The sequence below is a fragment of the Saccopteryx bilineata genome, chromosome 12 (assembly GCF_036850765.1).
Source record: "Saccopteryx bilineata isolate mSacBil1 chromosome 12, mSacBil1_pri_phased_curated, whole genome shotgun sequence".
Taxonomy (NCBI): domain Eukaryota; kingdom Metazoa; phylum Chordata; class Mammalia; order Chiroptera; family Emballonuridae; genus Saccopteryx; species Saccopteryx bilineata.
The window spans coordinates 21,413,798-21,427,755 of NC_089501.1; the positions used below are offsets into that span (position 1 = coordinate 21,413,798).

General features: G+C 43.1%; 1 pseudogene; it reads left to right on the plus strand.

Moving 5' to 3' along the window:
* The first annotated feature begins 245 nt into the window (after positions 1 to 245).
* LOC136316045 (translationally-controlled tumor protein-like) lies at positions 246 to 13,231 on the plus strand (annotated as a pseudogene).
* The last annotated feature ends 727 nt before the right edge of the window (positions 13,232 to 13,958 follow it).

Below are 13,958 nucleotides of genomic sequence, written 5' to 3' on the forward strand. Positions count from 1 at the left end.
TCAGCGAATTTTTGATGGACTATTTTTACTGAAACAAGGAGTCTGAATGGAGGGGAAGCAAATAATGTTGGCAAATAAAGGTCTTGCGGAGTCTTGACTGTCCCATGTCAGAGCTGCACATTTTTTCTATAGAGAACATGGAGAGTCGTTTAATGTCTTTGAAATGATCAGCATATGACAATATGGCAGCACCGTGTCCCTTGGACTAGGGGGCCCGCAGTCTGGACAGTGAGAGACTGCAGATCATGGCTGTGGTGCAGGAGGAGAAGAGGTGCAGGAGGGTCCCGCAGGCTCCCTCACTGAGTGAGGACAGCAGTGGCCACGAAAACACCAAGGAAAGACCTCTGTAGAAGATGGTGCAATAGCAGAAGGGGCAGAATTTCTTAGCTGATGGAATATGCCAGGTGAAGTAGAGGACAAAGTCAAGAGCATCGCAGACCTGCCCTTCAGACGGACTAGGGCAATACTTTCTTTAAAACAGTAAGTTGAGCAGGGAAACCAAGCGCGGTTTCTGACATCTTATTTTAAGTGGCTGGAAGAGGAAATTTCAGTAGACGTTTGGAAATACATTTGCATAGTACAAATTAAACATTCATTTTTTTTTTAAGTTAATTAAATTCCATTCACTCTGGGGCCTTTTCCCTTTCCGCCCAGGAAAAGTGAGTCACGCTCAGAAAAGCTCCTACCCGGGGGGAAACTGCAGATTCCACTACAGCGGGGCCAATTGTTTCCTTGCTGTATGACAAACGAGGTGATTTGAAAGTTCCAAACACAGCCCTGTCATCTGTGTCTCTCAGCGTCAGGTGGGAGGCAGAAGGCAAGTCCCTCAGCCTTGTGCAGCGTCGCAGGTGCCCTGACGTTCTCACCCCCGCCGACATTCCTGCTCTTCCCGGTCCCAAGGGACAGCTCAAGCCCCCCCCCCCCCCCCCATGGCAATACATACAAAAGACCCCTGCACGGACAGCCAGCTCCATTCGCGCCACCAGCAGACTCGCTTCTAGCAGGTGTCGGTAAAAGTGCAGGGAGCGCGGCCTCCAGCAGGGCCCCTGGCTGAGCCTGGCGGTCGCTGCGCTGCCCCCGCGCGGCCTGGAAAAGGGGGCGTGAGGGGCCGTCCAGCTGCCGCCTTTCCTGAGAACAATGCATCTGTCACCCAGTGAATGATGGGGCAGCGAGGGATGAAAAGGAGGCGCATGTCTGTCCGGTCTTCCCACCAGGCTGGCTGGTGCGCCTCCCACGGCTTTTGGGCAAAGAGCCAGCAATAGGGGCGCCGGAAGGTTCTTGACAAGGACAAGCCCAGCCCAGGACAAACAGAAGAAAGAGTAACAAGTCAGGGCTGACTTCTGCCCTGATGAGAGTGCAGCCACTGCCTCCACCCCTGCAGGCCCGGGGTCACCAGCCTCCATCGGGCACCCACAGCGCCTCCTCAGGAGCGAGGAAGGGCAGGAGGGCTGATAAGACTCCCGCCAGTTTCGGAAGCCTGCAGGGGTCACGCAGGCAGATTATCGTTCAGGAATCCTGCTGAGGGCTATTCCTGGCTTGGCCCTCTGGCTCTCTAACCTCAGGCAGTCTTCTCTGATGGCCCTGTCGCTCAGTGTCCACTTTTCATCAATACTCAGATGCCCTCCAGGACATAAACCAGAGGGGAGGCAACCAAGTATCAGTGACTCCCACCACCTGGGAGAAAGCTAGTGCTCTGGGTGATCAATTTTAAAGAACAAAATCCTGTTAATTACTTTCAAATATGAAAATAGGCATACATACAATGCACACAGTCGTATATATTTTTCTTTTTTTTCCATATGTATTTTCTAATACGATTATTTCACATATACACGGTGAGGCAAAAGTAGGTTTACAGTTGTTGGTATAGAAAACAATATAATTGATAATAATGCAAAAATAAACTATGTGTTTCACATACTCACAACTCTAAACCTACTTTTGCCCTACCTTGTGTATTTACTAATAAACTATAGATGGCCCTTCAGGATCTTGATAAAATGAGTAAACAATACACATAATTAAATTAAGCGGGAATAATTCATATAGTGATAGTCTGAAGGTGATTTATACTTTAAACAATAGGTTCCTCTAATCTTGTTTCCACTCTTAATTTGTTTAACATTCTCCAGGTAGTCCAGTTCTCTTGAACCCAGGTCAGCCTCATAAATCCTTTGTCACTGGGGTGGTGATTTGGGTACACAGAAGTCAACCCTCATCCAGGCCTCGGCACTTAGTTGGGGACAGAAGAATGAAAATGGACTCCAGAGGTCTGGATTCGAGTTCAGTCCTCTACTTAGTGCATCACGTGATTTACTCAGGACCTGATTTCACAACTGGATTATGATTCTCCAGAAGGCAGGACGATGTCTTACACTTCTACTTCTTCTCAACAGTGAGGGCTTGGCCTTGCATACAGTAGGGGATGATGAAATGCTGCTGCTGAACCAGTTGATTGCTCTAAAATCCCAGAAAGAAAATGAGAGGAACAAAGAGAAATAAGGACTCAGTTAATGTTACAAAGGGGAAAGAAAGTCCATTACTCTATAAATTCAAGGAAGGCTGGAAAAAGAGGGAGGCAACACTTACACACAGACAATGATGTGGGAACTCTGGTTGGCCTGGCACCTGATGTGATTTCAAGAAACCTTTGCATGGCCAGAAAAAGGTTGTGAGTGAGCACATATGAGGTAAGTTTTAAGAGAAGGGTAACAGATGATGATTTTGGACAAAATTTCTGGAAAAGAAAGAGAATTTCTGACTTGATTTTGCAGTACTGTTATTATAACTAGGTCACAGATAAAAATGTCCTGTGTCCAAAGTATTCAGAAATCAAATGGTTGCCAGAAGGGGCTAAAAGAAATGCAGCAACACCGTAAATCACGAGTGAGACTCTTGTTCGTTTTCGTCAGGAATCTGTAACTGTGAAGAAGACGTGCATTAGAAGAGGCCAGAAAAGCCGTCTTGCCAAAGAAAGTTTTGGAGTGAGGAGGGTAAACACATCCAATTTCTGTGGACACGAAGGAAGCAAATATCTTGGTATGAGCTGAACAGGCACCAAAAAACACATCCCTTCTGGCAAGGAATGGCAGAATCAGTACAGAGAAGCAGAGAGTCAAGAAGGGATAAAAGGACAAGTAGATTAAAGTTCTCCAAGAACAACCACTGTAGATGCAAGAGGGTAGGTCTCCAAGATAAAAGGCAGTGACAGTGACGAGGGAGAGGGGTAGATACCACAGGATAGAAATTCAAAGAAGCCTGGTGCAGCCTCCGCCTTCCACTCAGATGTTTCTCCTGAAGTTTCTCTTGAACCGGGACTCCGCATGTACAACCTCATCATCAAAGGAGATACTGAACTTGGGATAAATGACTCCCTCCCTCTCGCTTTCCTTTCTTTTTACTAGAGAAGAGATGGAATTGAGTGGGGATATTGGACAAGGAAATTCTGTTCTGTAATAAGCACCAGTTAAGACGATCTGTGAGCTCCCAGCCAGGTACCTGTCCCAGCTGGGAAAAGTTGAAACTCGGAGCCTTTTGATGGATCTGGATCTCTTAATTTAGACAGTGAGTCTAAGGCAGGGATAGCAGTGGCCGTGGACTGTGGGTGGGTCCTGTGTAAAACTACAGAATATGCAGAATTAGTCTTTATTCCCCTTCCACTTTGTTTTTTATTTATTTTATTTACTTTTAGTTTTTTTAAAATTTATTGTGTTGACACAGTTTCAAGTGTCCCACTAAATACAACACCCTCACCCTCCCACACTGTGTCCTCCATGCCCCATGCAAAGTCTCTTTTCATCCTCATTTCACCCCCTTTGCCCCACCTCCCCCTACCGTCATCCCTCCTTTCCCCCTGGGACTTACTACCCTGTTGTCTGTATATATATATATATGTTATGTTTATATAATTTGGCTAATCCCTTCACCTTCTTTGATCCCGTCCCCTCTTCCCCCTTCCCTCTTACAGCTGTCCGTCTGTTCCCTGTCACCCTGCCTCTCCTTCTACGTTGTTCCTCAGTCCATTCACCTTGTCCTTTAATCTCTCTCCCATTGCTTGCTCCTCCCCTCCTCTTCCCATGCAACCCTCAGAAACTCCTATCTTTAGCCCATCTCAGGAAGTCTTACAAAGCCCAGTCATATAAACTAGCTCATTTGAGCCATACCATTTAAAAGGAATTTAAAATGTCTGCACTGTTAGCATTCCTAGGTTATGAAAAAGTTATTTGCAGCAAGGTCATCCAGGAAGAGAGTTTCAGAACTGACACTTGAACTCAAGTTCTCAGAAGTTCATGTCCCTTGGGTACACTTTCCATGGGGAATTCTCCTTCTTACTTTAAACTGCTCCACACTGTCCAGGTGGACAATAACAAAGGTAGATCAAGCATTGCTGTGATATCTACTTTCCCCCATTGCTCTGTTTGCAGCTGCTCTCCACCTCCCCAGGGCTCACTACCAACACTCACTGCTCAGGCAAAGAAGGTACTGGCAAGATGGGAGTGTTGGGAACTGTGAGTCACAAAATCACATGGAGGACGTACTGAAGTGGGAATGGGAAGAGAGTCTGAGAGGGGGCGTGTGTGGGAGAAAGATAATAAAAGCAGCTATGTTCATTTCTTGGGGAGAAGACGAATTTAAAAGGGCCAATCTAGCCTGACCTGTGGTGGTGCAGTGGATAAAGCATCGACCTGGAAATGCTGAGGTCACCGGTTCAAAACCCTGGGCTTGCTTGGTCAAGGCACATATGGGAGTTGATGCTTCCAGCTCCTCCCCACCTTCTCTCTCTCTGTCTCTCCTCTCTGTCTCTCCTTCTCCTCTCTAAAAAATGAATGAAAAAGTATATAAAAGGGCCAATCTAGCTTTGGAAAGGGGAGGATGGCCAGATGAAATGCAAACTCCCTGAGCCCAGGACTTGGGGGAGGGCGGGCAAACAGGAGGGGAAGGCAGTGCTAATGTGATGCATACCTGAATAGTGGTCTCGTGGCTTGAAGGGAGGAATGTTTCCTTGCTCATATAGGCAACCTTGGGTACCTCACACATCATCAGATGGAGCAGATACTCAGTGAATGTCTATGGGTAGAAATCTTAACACCTTTCCCAAGCAAAAACTAAAGCCAGGAAAGAAATGAGGTAAAGTAAAATAAAGTCTATGATAATCATTCATCTAGGGATGAATAATTAATGAAGAAAATATAATAGATGCTGGTGGTAAAAATGATTGGTAGTAAGAGGCAGGCTACTGATGATGTTGCATTTGTGATTGTGAAAGCCCCCCCCCCCTCAAAAAGAGAGAGAGAGAGAGAGAGACTATTGAGAAACACCTGCTAATTTTATGAGGGAAGTGAAACCAAGACAGATTTAGTGTTCTTTCCAAAGCATAAATAGCTAGTTAGTGGGCCCCCCCAAAAAAATTTCTGTTGAGCAGAAAAAATATATTATGCTCACTTTGTTAAAGATGGTGCTGCTCACATGGAAGCCCGTTGCCCAGATGATGGTATTGGTTGCCCTTCTTGCTTGGAATGGACGTGATTATATTAATGTGTGTTGGGGGCAGGCTGTGGGGAGGCAGGATCCTTGTAGCCTGGGGCTTGGTTTTGGGACTAAGCCTTTCCTACCCTTTTGGATGTGGGGTGGTGCACTCTCATGAGGAATCCCATTATGCCTCAGATGAGTGACTTTGTATCAAAGACTTCCTTGTTTGTATGTTGGATTAAAGGTTTTGGTTTCTACACTAGAAAGTGGCGCAGACCGGGAGCTTGCTCTCTCTCAGTTCTTAAGATTAGTATTAGAGAGGAGAGCAGAGAAAGGCCACATGGAGGAGGTCAGGAGAAGCACCCAAGATGGTGGAGTGCTGAGGGAGAAGTCAGTTTGTGCAAAGTTTGTGCAGGGAGAAGGAGATGGGGAATAGATGTGAATAAGTCTGGTGAGCGAAAAACTTTTGATTCTAGGAAACTCAGATAAGTCAGTGGCTTTGTGAGCACTGAATGAGTGGGTTTTGGAGCCCAGTGTGTGTTTTTACTTGCCCGCCAGTTGCAAGCTAGGATTAAAGTTAATGGCCTACCAATTCTTGGCTCCGTTGTTTCATTACCGTCTGTCCAAATCCAATGCAAACCTGCATGGGCCAGCCTGCTGTGATGGTGGCCATGACTACCAGCTTTACAGTTTCCACCTAGGAATTCTGACTTAAAACCTGAAGATGAACACAATCCTTCACTACTCCCAGAGTGGAGAGCGCTGTGGCTTTGTTTGTAGCAAACACATTCAAGCTCTGGCTCCGCAACCTCCTTTATGACACTGAACATGTCACATAGGGTTTGAGCTTCTTGTATTATCTCAAACATGAGGAGGATAATAACAACTACCTCTAGTCTATCACAAAATTGTGAAAACCTGTGAGATAAAACATCAAAAGTTTGTATAAAAGAAAACATTAGTAAAGGTAAATTATTTTTAACGTCTTTTAGCATTTGGGCAAAGAAACCTCATTCTATGGTGTAACGTTTTTTAATTGTCATACAGAATCTGTGTCAGTACATGGAGACTTATTTTTTTAGGATATATAATATTAAATCTCAAGTGATAAAGAAAACACATGTGGTCTACATACATTCATGCTTTTTAAAAAGCACATGGAAGAAATATTCTGCCTGCCAACCACATGGCAAATCTTATTTAGATAGAATTAAAATTTTTTTCTTTTTCTACTTAAGTTATTTCATACACACACACACACACACACACATAATTATGCATATAAATTTATCTTTAGCTTCAAACGACTAGGTGTGTAGCATCTTAAGAAGTTATACTGTCTTCTGGAAGTGAATATGGTATGGTAAATAGCTTTTAAAGGCTCCTAGTCAGTAGATGTTAAAGGCCCTCTCAGGGAAGCAAAGACTGGGGATAATGAATTTAGAGTTTCCCTTTTCAGTGACTGTTATTTATTGTTGTTGCTGCCATTTGAATAAGGAAAGGGAAAGAGATTGGTGAAAAGAGGTATTTCAACTTTCGCTCTCAAAATTACAATGGGAGAGTTGATTCTTCTCCAAGACAAAGAAGTGGGAGAAGGGCAAGACAGTAAAATAATACTGGTGGGTAAGAGATAAATAGCAATTGCATCCTAAAGTGAAGAGTCACCTATGCAGTTACTTTGAAGGAATCAGGCAAATAAGCTTGAATTTGAAAGACAGTAATGCACATACTTGTTAAGAAATTCTAAGAAAATAGAAATATAAGGAGAAATGGCTGTACATATAGTTGAAAACGACTCAGAAGGGAAAACAGGTATTGACTATTGATTTATTCTATTTTTCAAAGGGAAAGAATGCCAAATCGTTATTAAAAAAAGAATAAAGTGGAGAGCCCCTGAGAATAGCAGGGCAATGGTAGGGGTTTCGGGGATCCAAATACAAGAAATACAGAAGTGTCTGAATGGAAAGAACATGGGTTACGTGAAATGTAATGAAAAGCCACCAGTATTAAAGTGCCAGGGAATGGTGACTTATCCACAGTGGGCAATGGTTTAAGAAGACAACTGACACTGTAAACATTCTCAGAACAAAATACGACAGAATAGAACCAAATATTATTAAAAGAATACAGCTAAAGCCTGACCAGGCGGTGGCGCAGTGGATAGAGCGTCAGACTGGGATGTGGAAGACCCAGGTTCGAGACCCTGAGGTCGCCAGCTTGAGTGCAGGCTCATCTGGTTTGAGCAAGGCTCACCAGCTTGAGCCCAAGGTCACTGGCTTGAGCAAGGGGTCACCTGGTCTGCTGTAGCCTCCCAGTCAAGGCACATATGAGAAATCAATCAATGAACAACTAAGGAGCCACACGAAGAATTGATGTTTCTCATCTCTCTCCCTTTCTGTCTGTCCCTACCTGTCCCTCTCTCTGACTCTCTCTGTCTCTGCCACAAAGAAAAAAAAAATAGTACAGCTAATGAGTACAAGAAGTCATACAAACTGCAGAATGGAGAAATGATAGAAAAAGATTTTATATAAGGAAAACCACCCATCAGGCATTATTTTTTGGTTTGGTTCAGTTTGGTGGTATGTTTTCCGATTTGTCATTTCATATATTAAAGAAAAGTAGGTAGTTAATTATACTACAATGGAGTGGAGAAGAAAAGACAACAATAAAACACAATATAATTTAACAATTTAAAAGAATTTTTTAAAATGGATTCAAATAATATCAAAGAAGTTTCTCTAAGACTTAAAGGGAGACTGCTTGTGACTCCATACTGAACACATCTGTGAAGAAAAGGGGTGGGGCCACTTTGCAAAAAGTGTGGGCATTTTTCTAGTTTAAACCTAAAAGGAGATTCCGATGAGCACAAACTCTAAGTTTTACAAATGGCCTGGATATGAAAGGAGGATCACCAAAGCAGCCCGTGAGTGATGGTTTCAATCTCTAATACTTACCACATGTTTAGTGCATCTCCGCTCCAAGGAGTTTTAAAAGTATTCAAATATTTCATATCATATAAAATTCTTGTTTTATGGTCTGTGTTTCTATTTAAATAGTTTTGTTTCTGTCAATATCGATAGTTAAGCTATCGAATATTGACTTTTTATGGCATAGGGAAAATGTCACAAGAAATTCAGAAAGTACATAGTTTTATGAAACTTTCTAGAAGTTTGTCAAGCTATGAAGGGAAATAATGACACATTAAAAATATTTTTTTGTGCCTGGTTTTCATTTGTGCCTAAATTCCCAGGCCAAAGTATCAATTGATGCATTCCTGTCAGATTGTTTGCTTCACAGACCAATAATTAAATTTATTTGAGTCCCATTTTTTAAAATAAATTAAAAATATCAATAAGTACTATGTCTCTTTCCTGTCACTCTGAAAACTTGACCAATCTCTCCATGTGACAGGATCACATCACAGTTCGTAGCCACTCTGTGAAATAATCTGCAAGTGATAAAGACTTTACAGGGCAGACTCACATGTGTACTTGCAGAAAAGTATCTGTCAGACACAGCAGGTGCCTGTGACATCTAAGAGTGGATCAGCAAAAGGGACATGTTCAGCAGCTCAGGAAACCGATTTATAGATGCAGAAGCAGGGCGCTCTGTGTGTGACTCTGGTGGAGCAGTGGCCCTTGCCACTTCCCCAAAGCTAACGGCATTATGTGAAAGAGAAAACCACTGACCTATGAGACTATTAAGAGGCTTTAAGAAGAAAAGTATCACATGTGGACTGTAACCCCAAAATGACAACAATTCCTGGGCAAAAAGCAAATCATTTCAAAAAGAACCATGCAAAGAACTTTAAGACCACTAGCAAATGGTTCAACTTGTGATAGAACAAAAGAGGGAATTGAGCACGTAAGTATGGTGTGCGGAACGTTCGCTTCTCTCCTTGAGCTGCGGTTCTACAGCCTTGTCTACGGGCCATCTCCTCCCAGCACCGAGCAAGTGCGAGGGACTCTCTCAGCTGGAATAAACAGCACTCGTCTTTACAAAGTGAAGTTTTAAAGCCTGAGATCTTTTTTAAACAAATTATTAAATAAATACTTACATAAAGCTGGCTCTGAGCCATTTGTACAATAAATAATCTTTCTCATTGTAAACCCTTAAGTTTAAAGTAGGATGCAGAGAAAGCTTAAGGAGCAAACCTCAGAAAGGCTTAATAACACAAACAAGATACAGAGCTTGAATTTAAATGCTGTGATTCCCAGGAAACATGGGAGTTCAGAGATTGTTAAATTACAAAAGAGAGCTACTATGTATTATAACATTATATGTTTGATTTAAATGAAAGAAATACAATAAATATATATATGAACATTTTGGACCTAAGAAGTTTTTAAAAAATAAAAAGTATGAACTATTCAAGAAAACTAGCACCATGAATTGGGAAAGTTGTTTTATTTTAATCAAATACAAAACTGGAAGGGGTTTTTGTTACAGGTTTTATTATAATTTTCCGGTTATTTTTATAATCCTTGTATCTAAGTTAATTGTAACATGTTATTGTTTTGTTTCTGAGTAATTTGGGACCTATGTAAAAATCACAGTGACATCTAAAATTTATTTGTCATCATTAAGGACATTAATGAAATAGGTGGCATTAGGAAATAAGTGAGAAGATAAGAAAAAAAAAAAGGTGGGCTGCGATAGTAACAATGTTGGTAGAAATTCAACATAGGGCCTGACCAGGCAGTGGCGCAGTGGATAGAGCATCGGACTGGGATGCCGAGGACCCAGGTTCAAGACCCCAGGGTCGCCAGCTTGAGTGCCGGCTCATCTGGTTTTAGCAAAGCTCATCAGCTTGGATCCAAGGTCGCTGGCTCGAGCAAGGGGTTACTGGGTCTGCTGAAGGCCCGTGGTCAAGGCACATATGAGAAAGCAATCAATGAACAACTAAGGTGTCGCAATGAAAAACTGATGATTGATGCTTCTCATCTCTCTCCATTCCTGTCTGTCTGTTCCTATCTATCCCTCTCTTTGACTCTCTCTCTGTCTCTGAAAAAAAAGAAAAAGGAAATTCAACATAGGAATTGCTGTATAGTTAAACCTTGTGACCTTTCCTATAATCATATATGAATGGATACATTTATGGCTGCAAATGACCTTAGAATGAAGAGATCTGAATCAGTCCCCATTCAACATGGCCTACATTTCAATCTCCATAACCTAGCCTGCTTCTTGCCAGGTGTCAGACCGCTTCCAGTCCAGCAGGGCTCCATCCCAAAGGTTAAGTCATTGCTCAAGTTCAGGGCAATATGAATAATAGTTAATATTTTGGTGCACTTTTTTAGTTGTATATAAATTAATGGTGCATCATATTACAATCGAGGATGTCTTAAAATTGAAGACACATAGTACTTTTCTCATTTAACAGAGTTTCAAATTAAGGTTAAAGGGGTTGTGAAACTTGTCCAGGATCACATAACCAAAGGAGTCCAGGTAGCCTATCTCAGAGCGCACATTGGAAGCCATGCTTATCTCCCCAGCCCTCAGTCTCCATCAGTCTTCCGGCCCCCTCTGGGGAGTTTCTCACTGAATCATAGCTCTCCCTAGGGAATGTGGAATTTCACACATTCTGCATTTAAACTCACCTGTGAGTTCTTGATAACCACCAACACTAAAAAGGTAAAATTAACAACAACAAAAGACCAATTAAACCATTTTTGTTTAAATGAAGAAGAAAAGTTCAACATGAGATTAGGGAGCAGCTGAGTGGGCCTTTTCCTTCCGTACTCCTCCCCACCCCCAGCTCTGCTCTGGCTGCACCTTCCTCACTCCTCACTCCGTTCTCCTACTAAACCAGTGCCACTAAGCCTTTTTCCAGAGGCCATCCTGATCATCTACCAAAACCTCATCAGCCATGATGAGATGTTCTCTGATATCTACAAATCCAAGAGATCTCAGAGGGTTATGCCTGGGGGTGGGGCAGTAAGACAGACGGTAACACCGATGACTGGCTTATTGGTGGAAATGCCTTGTTGAAGGCCCTGAGGGTAAAGATACCAAAAACAAAATAATCCCCGATTCTGGTATCCTCATGAACCATCATTTGCAGGAAACCAGTTTGTTGGGCAGATAAAATGTATTATGCTCACTTTGTTAAAGATGGCGCTGCCCACGTGAAGGCCATCACCCAGGTGATATTAATATGTGTTGGGGGCAGGCTGTGGGCAGGCAGAATCCTTGTAGCCTGGGGCTTGGTTTTGGGATTAAGCCTTTCCCACCCTTTTTGATGTGGGGTGGTACAATCCCATCATGTCTCTGATAAGTGACTTTGTATTAGAGACTTTCCTATTTTGTATATTGAATTAAAGGTTTGGATTTCTACACTATAAAATGGAGGCAGAACGGGAGTTTACTCTCTTGGTTCCTGAGATTATCATTAGAGGAGAGAGCAGAGAGGAGAGCAGAAAGAGGCCATGTAGCCAGGAGAAGCAGCCAAGATGGCGGAGTGCTGAGTGAGAAGCCAGTTTGTGCAGAGTTTGTGAAGAGAGAAGGAAGGAGATAGGGAACATAAGTGAATAAGTCTGGTGAGCTAGAAACCTTTGATTCTAGGAAACTCGGATAAGTCAGTAGCTTTGTGAGCACTGAAGGTGAGTGGGTTTTGGAGCCCAGTGTGTGTTTTACTTGCCCGCTGGGTGCAAGCTAGGATTAAAGATAATGGCCCATCAGTTTTTGGCTCCATTGTTTCTTTACCGACTGTCCAAATCGAATGCGAACCTGCATGGGCCAGGCTGCTGTGATAGTGGCCATGGCTTCTGGCTTTACAGTTTCACAAAAGAAGCCAACAAGAAGTACATGAAAGATGACATGAAATCAATCAAAGAGAAACTTAAAGAACAGATCAGAAAGAGCAAAGCCTTTCATGATGGGGGTTGTAAAGCCAGTATCTAAGGCCAGGGCAACCATCACAGCAGCCCGGCCCATGCAGGTTCACATTGGATTCAGACAGTCGGTAAACAAACAATGGAGCCAAAAACTGGTGGGCCATAGTCTTTAATTCTAGCTTGCACCTGGCGGGCAAGTAAAAACATACACTGGGCTCCAAAACCCACTCACATTCAGTGCTCACAAAGCTACTGACTTATCAGAGTTTTCCTAAAATCAAAGGTTTCTAGCTCACCAGCCTTATTCTCCTCAGTTCCCCATCTCCTTCCTTATCCCAGATACAAACTGCACAAACTGGCATCTCACTCAACACTCCGCCATCTTGGCTGCTTCTCCTGGCCACATGGCCTCTTTCTGCTCTCTGCTCTGCTCCCTCTGCTCTCTCATGTTAATCATCCCAGGAACCAAGAGAGCAAGCTCCCGCTCCGTCCCCATTTTATAGTATAGAAATCCAAACCTTTAATCCAATATACAAAATAGGGAAGTCTCTAATACAAAGTCACTTCTCTGAGGCATGATTGGATTGTACCACCCCACATCAAAAAGGGTGGGAAAGGCTTAATCCCAAAACCAAGCCCCAGGCTACAAGGATTCTCAACACACATTAATATCACCTGGGCGACGGCCTCACGTGGGCAGCGCCATTTTTAACAAAGTGAGCATAATACATTTTATCTGCCCAACAGGGGTGCAGAACAAATCAAGAACATCTTTGCTAATTTCAAATCCTACCAGTTCTGTATCACATCCTACCAGGTGAAAACATGGGTCCAGATGGCATGGTCACTCTGCTGGTATATGTGAAGATGGTGTAACACTATATGTGATTTTTTGTAAGGATTGTTTAGAAATGGAAAAATGTTAACAAATTTGGTAATTTGGGTCTATTGCCTGTCATCACAACTGGTTGCTGCCTTTCACCCACACACTAGGACCAGGACAATGAGACTGAGGTTATCTTGAGCTCTTTCATTTATTTTGACCTTAATTTATTTGAAACAGAGGCATTGTTTTAAAGAAAAAAACATGCCGCTGCCTGACCAGGTGGTGGTGCAGTGGATAGAGCATCGGCTTAGGATGCTGAGGACCCAGGTTCAAAATCCAAGGTCACCAGCTTGAGCACAGGTCACCGGCTTAAGTGTGAGATCTTAGACATGACACCATGGTTGCTGGCTTGAGCCCAAAGGTCTCTGGCTTGAACCCTGTTGGGCAGATAAAATGTATTATGCTCACTTTGTTAAAGAGGCCGTTGCCCAGGTGATATTAATGTGTGTTGGGGTGGGCTAAAGGCAGGCAGAATCCTTATAGCCTGGGGCTTGGTTTTGGGATTAAGCCTTTCCTACCCTTTTTGGTGTAAGGTGGTACAATCCTATCATGCCTCAGAGAAGTGACTTTGTATTAGAGACTTCCCTATTTTGTATATTGGATTAGAGGTTGTGAAGCTACAGTATAAAATGGGGGCAGAACGAAGTTTGGACCCTTGGTTCCTGGGATGATTAGAGGAGAGAGTAGAGCCAGCAGCAGAAGGAGGTCACGTGGAGTAGGCCAGGAGAAGCAGCCAAGATGGTGGAATGCTGAGTGAGATGCGATGG